Below are 12,372 nucleotides of genomic sequence, written 5' to 3' on the forward strand. Positions count from 1 at the left end.
TGTGTGTCTGTGTGTGTGTGTGTGTGTGTGTGTGTGTGTGTGTGTATGCTCACAAAAGTGTATGCCTTTGAATCCGTTACTGTCCTGCAGACTAAACTCGCCCCCCCGGAGAGTCAGGTTTTGAAGAGCTACTCCATCCACTGTTGCCTGGCAACAGAAATGACTTAAATCAACACAAAGGATTGATTGACTTCAAGTGCCAAATCGCCCTATTGCCGATGTTTAACGTACACTTAAGGTCAAAATGTCACAATATTTCCTCCCAAATCTGGTCTGAAACAAAATGGTTACTTTAACGATGTCATCTGCCCTCAACATACAGTATGAGTAATTTACTGTTTATATTCTAATTTGACATAGAGATCAAATGTAGCTTTCTATAACCTGCATTTGCCTCTAATCCACATATCAGATGTCTGGTGTCATTCATTTTGATAATCAGGTGAAGCTTGTATTGGAACATTAATTCATTTACCTCCCACAGGAACATTTGGAAATGTATCAAGATGAATTCATATTGTGCCATATTACTGTATAGGCTACAGTTTTTAAGGGTGTTTGTGTGATTACTCTGCTGCATTTGGTGGATATTGAATCTGTAAAGGAAATATACTAAAGATCCCATTTGATATCTGTACAGTCATTTGATAAATGTTAAAATACACCGTTTTGTTTGATGAACACAATGTATTACTTGCTTACTTACTTTATGGGATAAAATGTGTTAAGATATGACATAACATCAAAATTAGATGCTGAGATATCTTTGCTCTACAATAAACCAACATGTTCTAACATGTGCAGACATGTACTGTAGTGGAGGGTAAACCCACCTAAACTCAGATTACCCACCTTTATTTGCAGAATAGGGTTTACCACCTTTTTAGGCTCACATAAATTCAGTTTGCATCATAGTAAGTATCCTAATACCAAATGGATGGAAGTTATATGAGAAAAAACAAGGAAAAAACAAAAACAAAAAAAAATACATTACTGCTTTTCTGCAAATATAACTGATTTATATTAGTGGTTGTTTGCCGTATCATGATTACTGACTGGAGGTCATAGTTTACACTCCTTTTATTTACCACTACATCACTGAATGGGACATTCACATGTGACTACATTCAAATGCAATGTTATTTTTCCTACGAAAGTAAATTCACTTACAAGTACACACATTTTTTTTTACTTATTTGTATAGGATACTTTTATGGGTCCCTCTGTATTTCTGCTTTTATAGGAAAATACCACAGAATTTCAGTGGTCTATTTTTTTTGTCCTTTGCCAGTTTGGAGTCTATTTTGTTAGTGGACCTTCACTGTGCTCCTAAACCAGAAAAAAGAGAGAAGATTGAGATAACTTAGACCAGTATCTTAATGTACAGCTCCATTAAGAATAAACACTTGGATTAGTAATTTTTCGGTAATTTTATGGTCACTTCTGTCATTTTGGAGAAGGCTGACATGGAGCTGCGCTAGCTAACTCTCTGTTATATTGACATACAAACTTCACTGGTGTTTTCACTGACATGAGGGTGAGTAAATAAAATGTTTATTTTTGGGTGAACTATTCATTTAGGCTATTACAGTCATAATGAAAAAGCAATGCATCTGCTGTTTCTATTTAGGCCGATATAATTTTCTGTTTCTTACTAATGTTGAACATCTGTCAACACTTGTGTCAAGTTTTTCTCTTGGCTGAAGGACAGAAACACATGACTTACACACGTCAACTCTGAATCAGAGCCAGAGTGTATGCTATTAGCATGGAGCCTACTATCACTCAACATAGTGTATGCTAAAGTGTTAGCATGGAGCCTACTATCACTCAACATAGTGTATGCTAAAGTGTTAGCATGGAGCCTACTATCACTCAACATAGTGTATGCTAAAGTGTATGCTAATTGCAGTTATATCCGCGGGCACCGCGGTTAATCCGCGGATCGGGCGGGTCGGGTCATAAAAATTAACATTCTGATTAATAGCGGATGGGTTGCGGGTGGGTGAAATAATACATCATTAATGAGAAAAATATTAATTCATTAAATACCTGCAGCGATCCCACCGCAGCGAAACGATAAGTGTGTCTCCCCATTAAGAGAGACGCTGTGTAGACACTAATAACAATTATTTCTATTATACAAGAGAGAAACGGGACCGCAGCATAAATATGAAACTGTATTGCAAAGGCACAGTTCACCATGGAAACGTTTAATTACTGAAAGCACTAGCAGCCTCTCTAATCTTTAAAGTAAATCGTTAAAGAAAACACTCATACATCAATACAACGAACACACAATAAAGAAATCACATAGAAAGCTTGCGCTGCTCGACATAATTTAAAAGGCAATATAGAGGTGGAGTGAAATGCCCATGCGGGTGTGGGGCGGGTGCGGGTCTATAAATCGTAGAAAACAATTCGTTCGGGTGGGTGGCGGGTGGATGGTTAATGCGTACATGCGGATTCGGATGGCGTCAGAGCCGATCCGCGCATCACTAATCACTCAACATAGTGTATGCTAAAGAGTTAGCATGGAGCCTACAATTGTTTATTGTTTATTTGGATCCCCATAGTTGTTAAGAAGGTAACAGCTACTCTTCCTGGGGTCCATGTAGTTTAGCCTACTATCACTCAACATAGGTTATGCTAAAGTGTTAGCATGTTGCACTGGAGCTAATGATCTACTGGGATCACATGGTTGATTTTGATGTCTGTGCAGGGGTCGCGTTAACCGAATATTTTCCGTCATTGACAGAATTTTTTTAACAATGACCGAAAAATCTGAAGGCCGTCCATCATTTTGACAGATTACACTGAGGGCGATCTACCCTAATGTTAAGTAATTCACACGCAACACTGTCAATAACCACATGTAGACCACCTATAGTAGACCCCCCTGTCCAGTTGGTGGCGAGTGTGCATATTAATTAGCTATTGTTTACTGTAGAAGGAGCGCATGCTGCAGGATTTCCTCCCGGTGAAGCGAGTGCTTGCAGGATCAGGAAATCCCACGTTCAGAGAGTCTTGCCGACTTCTGATCACTTCCCTGGGAGAAATGTTCCCCGACTTCAAAACTCTGGCTGAAGTGGTGCTGGTTATTCCAGTCTCCAGTGTGGCAGCAGAGCGGGAGTTCAGCCTTCAGAACAAAATGAAAACGGCCATGAGAAGCTGTCTGTCCGAGGCAAAGACGCAAAACCTAATGACAATCGCCTCTGCAGCAATCTCCCTTGATGCATTTGATTACGCTCAAGCGAGCACCCAGTTTAAGTCCATGCGGACCAGGAGGAAGGTTTGAGTTCAGGCTAGGCTACAGCAGGTCAATTGAGTTCAATTTAATTTCTTGTAAATGGTTTGTTCATATTTTAATTGTAATTGTCTAATTCTGTAAAATTGCATCGTTCATATTTGCCTGTTTAGGACGGTTGGTGTCTCCGTTTGTTCATCTTTTCTCTCTTACTAGTGCAGTGCCCGTTCGCCCTGCTGCTGCACAGAGTGCTGTTCACTTGTTTATTCAAAGTTTATTATTATTGAACGTGTCGCGTGTCCAAATGGCACCAAATGCACGTCCTTGGGTCCCCAGCAATACACCCGCCAAGTGTGAAGTAGATCGGACGAATGGTTCTCGAGATATGCGAAGGACAGACAGACAGACAGACAGACAGAGATTCCTTGCTTTATAGTAGCCTGTGATAAATGCATAATTAGGGCCCGAGCACCGACCGGTGCGAAGCCCTATTGTATTTCAAGGAATTATTATTATTACGGCCCGAGCACCGACCGGTGCGAAGCCCTATTGTATTTCAAGGAATTATTATTATTATTATTATTATTATTATTATTATTATTCTCTCCAGTGAATCGCATTTTTGAGGGGCTAAAGCTGCTCGAAAGCTCACCAAACTTTGCACATGCCTCACAAGTGCTGAAAAATTTAATATTTTATGGGTCTTGCGCATGGGTGTGGCAAAATGGCTCAATAGCGCCCCCTACAAAATTTCAACTAAATACCCCTCGCCGTACGTTTCACCTACATGCAGGGGCGGAAATTACGGGGGGGACAGGGGGGTCCGGACCCCCCCTTCCTGGGACTAACAGAGAGTTGTCCCCCTCAATATATCATTGTAAACATAACTATATAATTTTAAATAATATAATAATATGCATTGAAAGCACTTGTGCTAATTATAGACGCAAAACAATGCGTTTTTAAGTTTCGAAAGATTGCGTCCCCCCCTCATACGCCTCACAGTGGTTTGGTCCACTGCCTACCTGCCTCCCCGAACCCCCACACACACACATTAGCCCTCGGTACGAGTGTGTGTGGAGGATCTCTGGAAGTGTGTCAGTGGTGGCTGACCTCCAGTAAAAAGCTACTTTGCAAAGGTTAACTTAAAACAAAGGATGTGTCAGACATTTTTCTTTACTTCTACCACTCAATAGAATAAAACACATTCACAATTGTAACCAGACTACATTTTGTTCGCTCCATTACCTCGCGGTTGAATCTTGTGCGTCAGCGTGTTGGTACGGGGCAGCGTCTCCTAATGCATGTATGTGTATGGAGGCAGGAGGTCTATCCACAATTAAAATCATCATAACTCACTGAATTTTCGACCGATTTTCAAGCGGTTTGGTTTGTTACAAATGCCAGACATGTATTTATGATACAGGATACTTGGTTAAATTAAAATGCCGGTTTTCATACCAAAATACTTTATCTTTTGTAGATGGTAACAGTAATATTTCTATAATATAATATTTAAGATTAACTTACCCTACGTAATTAGGTTCTAAGTATATTATTTTTTTCTTACTGCATGTAAAATGGCTGCCACTATGTTATTTTGTTCATAACTTTGGAAATAAATGAAGACTTAATTAATAAAAAAGACATAATTACAACAAACATTATGTTAAAATATAAGTAAGTTTCTGGTAGGCTTCATAGCGTTCTGGACTTTTACACACTGACAGCAAAACATTAGAGATCTGCTTTTTCGGGAAAACGAAATCTAATTAGGCATATATTAGCTTTAGTTCAGTTAATGGGTGTTGCATCTCACCTACTACTGTAAATAACCTGCATGCTGTGTGTGTGTGTGTGTGTGTGTGTGTGTGTGTGTGTGTGTGTGTGCCTATTTGTCAGCCAGTCAGTTAAAATGGCAGAGAAAAGAAAAACAGACACCCAATCATTTTTCAGTGCACCGAAACGCCAAGTAGAAAGACCCCAGTAATATCAAAGGCAATTTGATAAAATCTTCATAAGAAAGGAATGAAGTGCTTATGGAAATGTTTCATAATGGACCTCTATATACATTTAATACAACAGTACTTTTGGCGGCACCTTTGGTGTCCCCTTCAGGAATTGCTCTTGAGAAATTTTTCTGTTTATTGTCCCCCCCAACAGTGAAATGAAATATCCGCCCTTGCCTACATGTACCAAATTTTGTAGGCACATGTATCATGTCCAGATTTTAAAAAAAAGGTCAATGGGTGCCATGACCTAAACCCAACAGGAAGTCAGCCATTTTGAATTTATTGTGGCATTTTTGGCCATTTGCAGGGGTCATACTTTAACGAACTCCTCCTAGACGGTTAATCGGATCCACCTCAAACTTGCTCAGCGTATATAACACACCTTGACGATTACAAATTGGTAAAAGCTTGAGTTTTCCTCGAACGGCGTGGGCGTGGCCTGGCGTCGAATTTCCATGTTACGCCACGAAACAGGAAGTGCTTTGTAACTCGGCCGTACATGGTAAAATCTGGCCCAAACTTCACATGTTTGATAAGTCTCATGGCCTCAAGACATCGACATGGCAATATTCAGTTATAGTCATAGCGCCACCTACTGGCAAAACAGGAAGTGGTTTGTAACTCCACTGTACATGGTCACATCTGCCCCAAACTTCACATGTTTGATAAGTGTCCCGGCCTCAACATTTCTACATGCCAATTTTCAATCACAGTCATAGCGCCACCTACTGGCAACACAGGAAGTGCTTTGTAACTCCGCTGTACATGGTCACATCTGCCCCAAACTTCACACGTTTGATGAGTGTCCCAGCCTGAACACATCCACAGGCCAATATTCAGTTATAGTCATAGCGCCACCTACTGGCAACACAGGAAGTGCTTTGTAACTCCACTGTACATGGTCACATCTGCCCCAAACTTCACATGTTTGATGAGTGTCCCAGCCTGAACACATCCACAGGCCAATATTCAGTTATAGTCATAGCGCCACCTACTGGCAACACAGGAAGTGGTTTGTAACTCCACTGTACATGGTCAAATCTGCACCAAACTTCACATATTTGATGAGAGTCCTGGGCTGAAGACATCGACATGTCAATATTCAGTTATGGTCATAGCGCCACCTACTGGCAACACAGGAAGTGGTTTGTAACTCCACTGTACGTGGTCAAATCTGCCCCAAACTTCACATGTTTGATGAGACTCCCGGCCTGAACACATCTACAGGCCAATTTTTAATCATAGTCATAGCGCTACCTACTGGCAAAAGGAAATGACATGTTTTATACTGAAAATTCAGAGCCGCATCAACCGGTCGGTGTCCAGTAACGATGCCGTGGCTGCGGCACACCCCGACGTGCGCGAAGTGCGAGAGCCCGATCATCGCTGCTTGCAGCTTTAATTATTATTATTATTAGGGCCCGAGCACCGACCGGTGCGAGGATCTATTGTATTTCAAGGAATTATTATTATTATTATTATTATTATTTTTCTGCCGAGTAAATCGCATTTTTGAGGGGCTAAAGCTGCTCGGATAGTTGCGAAACTTTGCACACGCGTCAGAAGTGGTGAACACTTATATATTTTAAGGGTCTTGCGCATGGGTGTGGCAAAATGGCTCAATAGCGCCCCCTACAAAATTTCAAAAAAATACTCATCGCTCTACGTTTCACCTACATGTACCAAATTTGGTAGGCACATGTATCATGTCCAGACTTACAAAAAACGTCAATGGGTGCCATGACCTAAACCCAACAGGAAGTCAGCCATTTTGCGTTTATTGTGGCATTTTTGGCCATTTACAGGGGTCATACTTTAATGAACTCCTCCTAGGAGGTTAATCGGATCCACCTCAAACTTGCTCAGCGTATATAACTGACCTTGACGATTAAAAGTTAATATAAGCTTGAGTTTTCGTCCAACGGCGTGGGCGTGGCGAGGCGTCGAATTTCCATGTTTCGCCACGAAACAGGAAGTGCTATGTAACTCGACTGTACATGGTCAAATCTGCCCCAAACTTCACATGTTTGATAAGTGTCATGGCCTCAAGACATCGACATGGCAATATTCAGTTATAGTCATAGCGCCACCTACTGGCAAAACAGGAAGTGGTTTGTAACTCCACTGTACATGGTCAAATCTGCCCCAAACTTCACATGTTTGATGAGAGTCCTGGCCTGAGCACATCTACAGGCCAATATTCCGTTACAGTCATAGCGCCACCTACTGGCAACACAGGAAGTGGTTTGGAACTCGGCTGTACATGGTCACATCTGCCCCAAGCTTCACATGTTTGATAAGTGTCCCGGCCTGAGCACATCTACAGGCCAATATTCCGTTATAGTCATAGCACCACCTACTGGCAACACAGGAACTGGTTTGTAACTTGGCTGTACGTGGTCAAATCTGCCCCAAACGTCACATGTTTGATGCCAGTCCCGGCCTGAACACAACTACAGGCCAATATTTACTTATGGTCATAGCGCCACCTACTGGCAACACAGGAAGTGGTTTGTAACTCAACTGTACATGGTCAAATCTGCCCCAAACTTCACATGTTTGATGAGAGTCCCGGCCTGAAGACATCTACAAGCCAATTTTGAATCATAGTCATAGCGCCACCTACTGGCAACAGAGGAAGTGGCTTGTAACTCGACTGTACATGGTCAAATCTGCCCCAAACTTCACATGTTTGATAAGTGCCCCGGCCTGAAGACATCTACATGCCAATATTCAGTTATAGTCATAGCGCCACCTACTGGCAACACAGGAAGTGCTCTGTAACTCCACCGTACATGGTCAAATCTGCTCCAAACTTCACACGATTGATGACAGTCCTGCCCTGAAGACATCTACAAGCCGATTTTAAATCATAGTCATAGCGCCACCTACTGGCAAAAGGAAATGACATGTTTTATACTGAAAATTCAGAGCCGCATCGACTGGTCAGTGTCTAGTAACGCCGCCGCGGCTGCAGCACACCCCAACGTGCGCAAAGTGCGAGGGCCCGATCATCGCTGCTTGCAGCTTTAATTAGGACCCGAGCACCGACCGGTGCGAAGCCCTATTGAAATGCAAGGAATTATTATTATTATTATTATTAGGGCCCGAGCACCGACCGGTGCGAAGCCCTATTGTATTTCAAGGAATTATTATTATTATTATTATTATTATTATTCTCTCCAGTGAATCGCATTTTTGAGGGGCTAAAGCTGCTCGAAAGCTCACCAAACTTTGCACATGACTCACAAGTGCTGAAAAATTTAATATTTTATGGGTCTTGCGCATGGGTGTGGCAAAATGGCTCAATAGCGCCCCCTACAAAATTTCAACTAAATACCCCTCGCCGTACGTTTCACCTACATGTACCAAATTTTGTAGGCACATGTATCATGTCCAGACTTAAAAAAAAAGGTCAATGGGTGCCATGACCTAAACCCAACAGGAAGTCAGCCATTTTGCATTTATTGTGGCATTTTTGGCCATTTACAGGGGTCATACTTTAACAAACTCCTCCTAGGAGGTTAATCGGATCCACCTCAAACTTGCTCAGCGTATATAACAGACCTTGACGATTAAAAGTTATGATAAGCTTGAGTTTTCCTCCAACGGCGTGGTCATGGCGAGGCGTTGAATTTCCATGTTTCGCCACGAAACAGGAAGTGCTATGTAACTCGACTGTACATGGTCAAATCTGCCCCAAACTTCACATGTTTGCTAAGTGTCATGGCCTCAAGACATCGACATGGCAATAATCAGTTATAGTCATAGCGCCACCTACTGGCAAAACAGGAAGTGGTTTGTAACTCCACTGTACATGGTCAAATCTGCCCCAAACTTCACATGTTTGATGAGAGTCCCGGCCTGAAGACATCTACATGCCAATATTCAGTTATAGTCATAGCGCCACCTACTGCCAACACAGGAAGTGGTTTGTAAGTCGGCTGTACGTGGTCAAATCTGCCCCAAACTTCACATGTTTGATAAGTGTCACATCTACAGGCCAATATTCCGTTACAGTCATAGCACCACCTACTGGCAACACAGGAAGTGGTTTGGAACTCGGCTGTACATGGTCACATCTGCCCCAAACTTCACATGTTTGATGAGTGTCCCAGCCTGAACACATCCACAGGCCAATATTCAGTTATAGTCATAGCGCCACCTACTGGCAACACAGGAAGTGGTTTGTAACTCCACTGTACATGGTCAAATCTGCACCAAACTTCACATGTTTGATGAGAGTCCCGGCTGAAGACATCGACATGCCAATATTCAGTTATAGTCATAGCGCCACCTACTGGCAACACAGGAAATGACACGTTATATACTGAAAATTCTGAGCCGCGTCGACAGGTCAGTGTCCAGTAACGATGCCGCGGCTGCGGCACACCCCGACGTGCGCGAAGTGCGAGGGCCCGGTCATTGCTGCTTGCAGCTTTAATCTAAGTTTGTTCTTCTGTGTATTAAATGTTATTGTGATCGATTGTTTTTGAAAATTAAATGCTATTAAATAGGCTATGTCTCATTATCATTAAAAAAATGAAAATTAAAATGACGGGTAATAATAGATTATGACGGAATTTTTACGACCCTGTCCGTCAAAATGACGGACAATGAGACGCAACCACTGTGTCTGTGTTCTCATCACTTGACAGGTAAGTTGACCAACAGGACAATCTCCCAATAAACTTGGTGTATTCCTTGAATGTTTTTTGTCAGTAGGTCAAGCAGGCTACTGTATAGACTGCTGGCGATTATGGACAACACCTCCCACCCCCTCCATGACATGATAGCCAGGCAAAAGAGCATGAGTAGCAGACTAATTCAACTCCGGTGTGTAAAGGAGCGACACAGGAGATCATTCCTGCCAGGTGCCATCAGACTCTACAATTCATCTGCCTTTGCCAGGCCTGGTGACATTAAACTGTCTGTGGACTAACTTTTATTATTTTTAACTTGTCAAGTATTTATATCTTTATTTATTCATTTAGTCACTTGCTTTTTAGCCATCGTAGCCTCTTGTGTTCTTATCTATTGTGTTTTAATGTATTATGTCATCTGTGTGTGCTATGACGACTCAATTTCCCTTCTGGGATCAATAAAGTTTTTCTATCTATCTATCTATCTATCTATCTATCTATCTATCTATCTATCTATCTATCTATCTATCTATCTATCTATCTATCTATCCATCCATCCATCCATCCATCCATCCATCCAGGCTTTAACAGCCAACCCTAAAGGCCCATTCACACTTAAGGCCCATTCACTTCTAGAACGATAGCCTAACTATAAAGATAACTATAACTATAAAAAGATTTAAATCGTTATAAGTAAATAGAATGTCTGTGTTCACACTACAACTGTAGCTATAAACATCCAAAACGACAACTGTAACTATATTCTTGGTTCCATCTCAGAGCGATTTTTCTGGCAGTAGAGACAACGATAAAACATTTTCAACCAATCAAACTAAAGTTCTACAAAGGACAGGGTGGGAGAATTCAGCAGTGATGGAGCTGCTGCTGAGGAACTGATTACAGAAGTCCAGAGGAACCCGGCGCTGTTTGACAAAGACCATCGCCTCTAAAAATGTTGAAAAGAAACGTGACATACTGGTCGGGATCGGAACAGCTCTTGGGATTAGCGGTAAGGCTGTTTACTGACCTGGAAGCTAGTTAAATCGCTACCCTTTGCTAGTATGATGCTAAGAAAATAGCATAATTTCTTAGCCAACCTGACCGCAAATGCGCTATTATCCTATGTTTTCAATATGACCGGGTGGGAACAACATGTGTCTCCAGTATCCTGTAGAAACCCGTTTAGCCACGGTGACGTTACAGGTGTTTCTCTCAACACAGTCTACAGGAGACTTTACTCTTTGATCCACAGTAGATGGTATTCAGACTCACCTACTGGTAAAGAAATGAATAGCTTCACTTGGTGACCATTAGTACCATTAGCTCTCATATAAACAAAGTACAATAATGTCATGAAAGCGCCATAAAAGAGCATTATTATCTGCCATCTCCTCTCTCTTTTGCGGCAATGCATGAACCCAAATCCTTCGGCTCTGTTGTTATTTACTTTAGAGAGCGAGTAAAATAAAAGCACGTCGTTAAAAGTAATCATGCTCCATTTTTTCTCTGAATATTCGGCAGCGATATCGTTGTAGTGTGAACGCTTAAGCAACAGCACATCGTTATAGTTTATAGTTATCTTTATAGTTGTCACTCTAAAGGCCCATTAAGCTTATACATATCCTGTTTCCTGTTCTTTGAAGAACCCTCCAAGACCTTGAATCAAAGCACTTCTTGAAAGAGACAGTGAAGACTCTGGTAGTGGATTTGTTCATTTTAACAGGGAGCATATGTATTTTAGCCCAAAACTGATTCCTCAACTTTGAATTGTATGCTATATGACTACTGTGTATCAATGGTCATAATGTTTCACATAAAATTTGTTATCTTGGTCAAATTGTGCCTCTAACTGCTGTTGTTGTTTTTTTTTGGTCATTGAATGAACCTTTTATCCTTTTGCCTCACACTGCTTGCTGTGTGCTGTAGTGGGTGTAATAGCCCAGTGGGTGCACATATTATGCGCTGAAATTTCTATGCATCTGACACATTTGCTCCTGAATTCCTCTGGAGGTGGATTCTGGCAAACCATCTGCTTGTTATTTTCCCTCCAAAGCGAACAATAAATGATCAGTCTGTTTAAAGCTGGAATTCTGCCACAGAAGGCTGTGAGTGTTTGTTTGGCTGTTGGGTTATTTGTCATTCCCAGAGTACAGAGGTCTTTGGTGTGGTATGGGAAAAACTCATGGGCTTCCCTTCAAGGATCCTATCTTTATATACTTATACTCTATATACTTACATCAGTTTCAACTAAGTAGTATGACATACTGTATATTATGTCATTAAGATTTATATCAGCCTAAAAGGTGGTAAAGTTCACTACATCTTTGGCTATAGATTTAATTTCTACAAATGGTAACTTTAAGCATTATTAGAGACTCATAATAATAATAATAATAATAATAATAATAATAATAATAATAATAATAATAGCACTTAAAAACAGAAGTTATAAAGTGTTTAACAGACAGTA

Source organism: Centroberyx gerrardi, chromosome 15, assembly GCF_048128805.1.
Source record: "Centroberyx gerrardi isolate f3 chromosome 15, fCenGer3.hap1.cur.20231027, whole genome shotgun sequence".
Lineage (NCBI taxonomy): Eukaryota > Metazoa > Chordata > Actinopteri > Beryciformes > Berycidae > Centroberyx > Centroberyx gerrardi.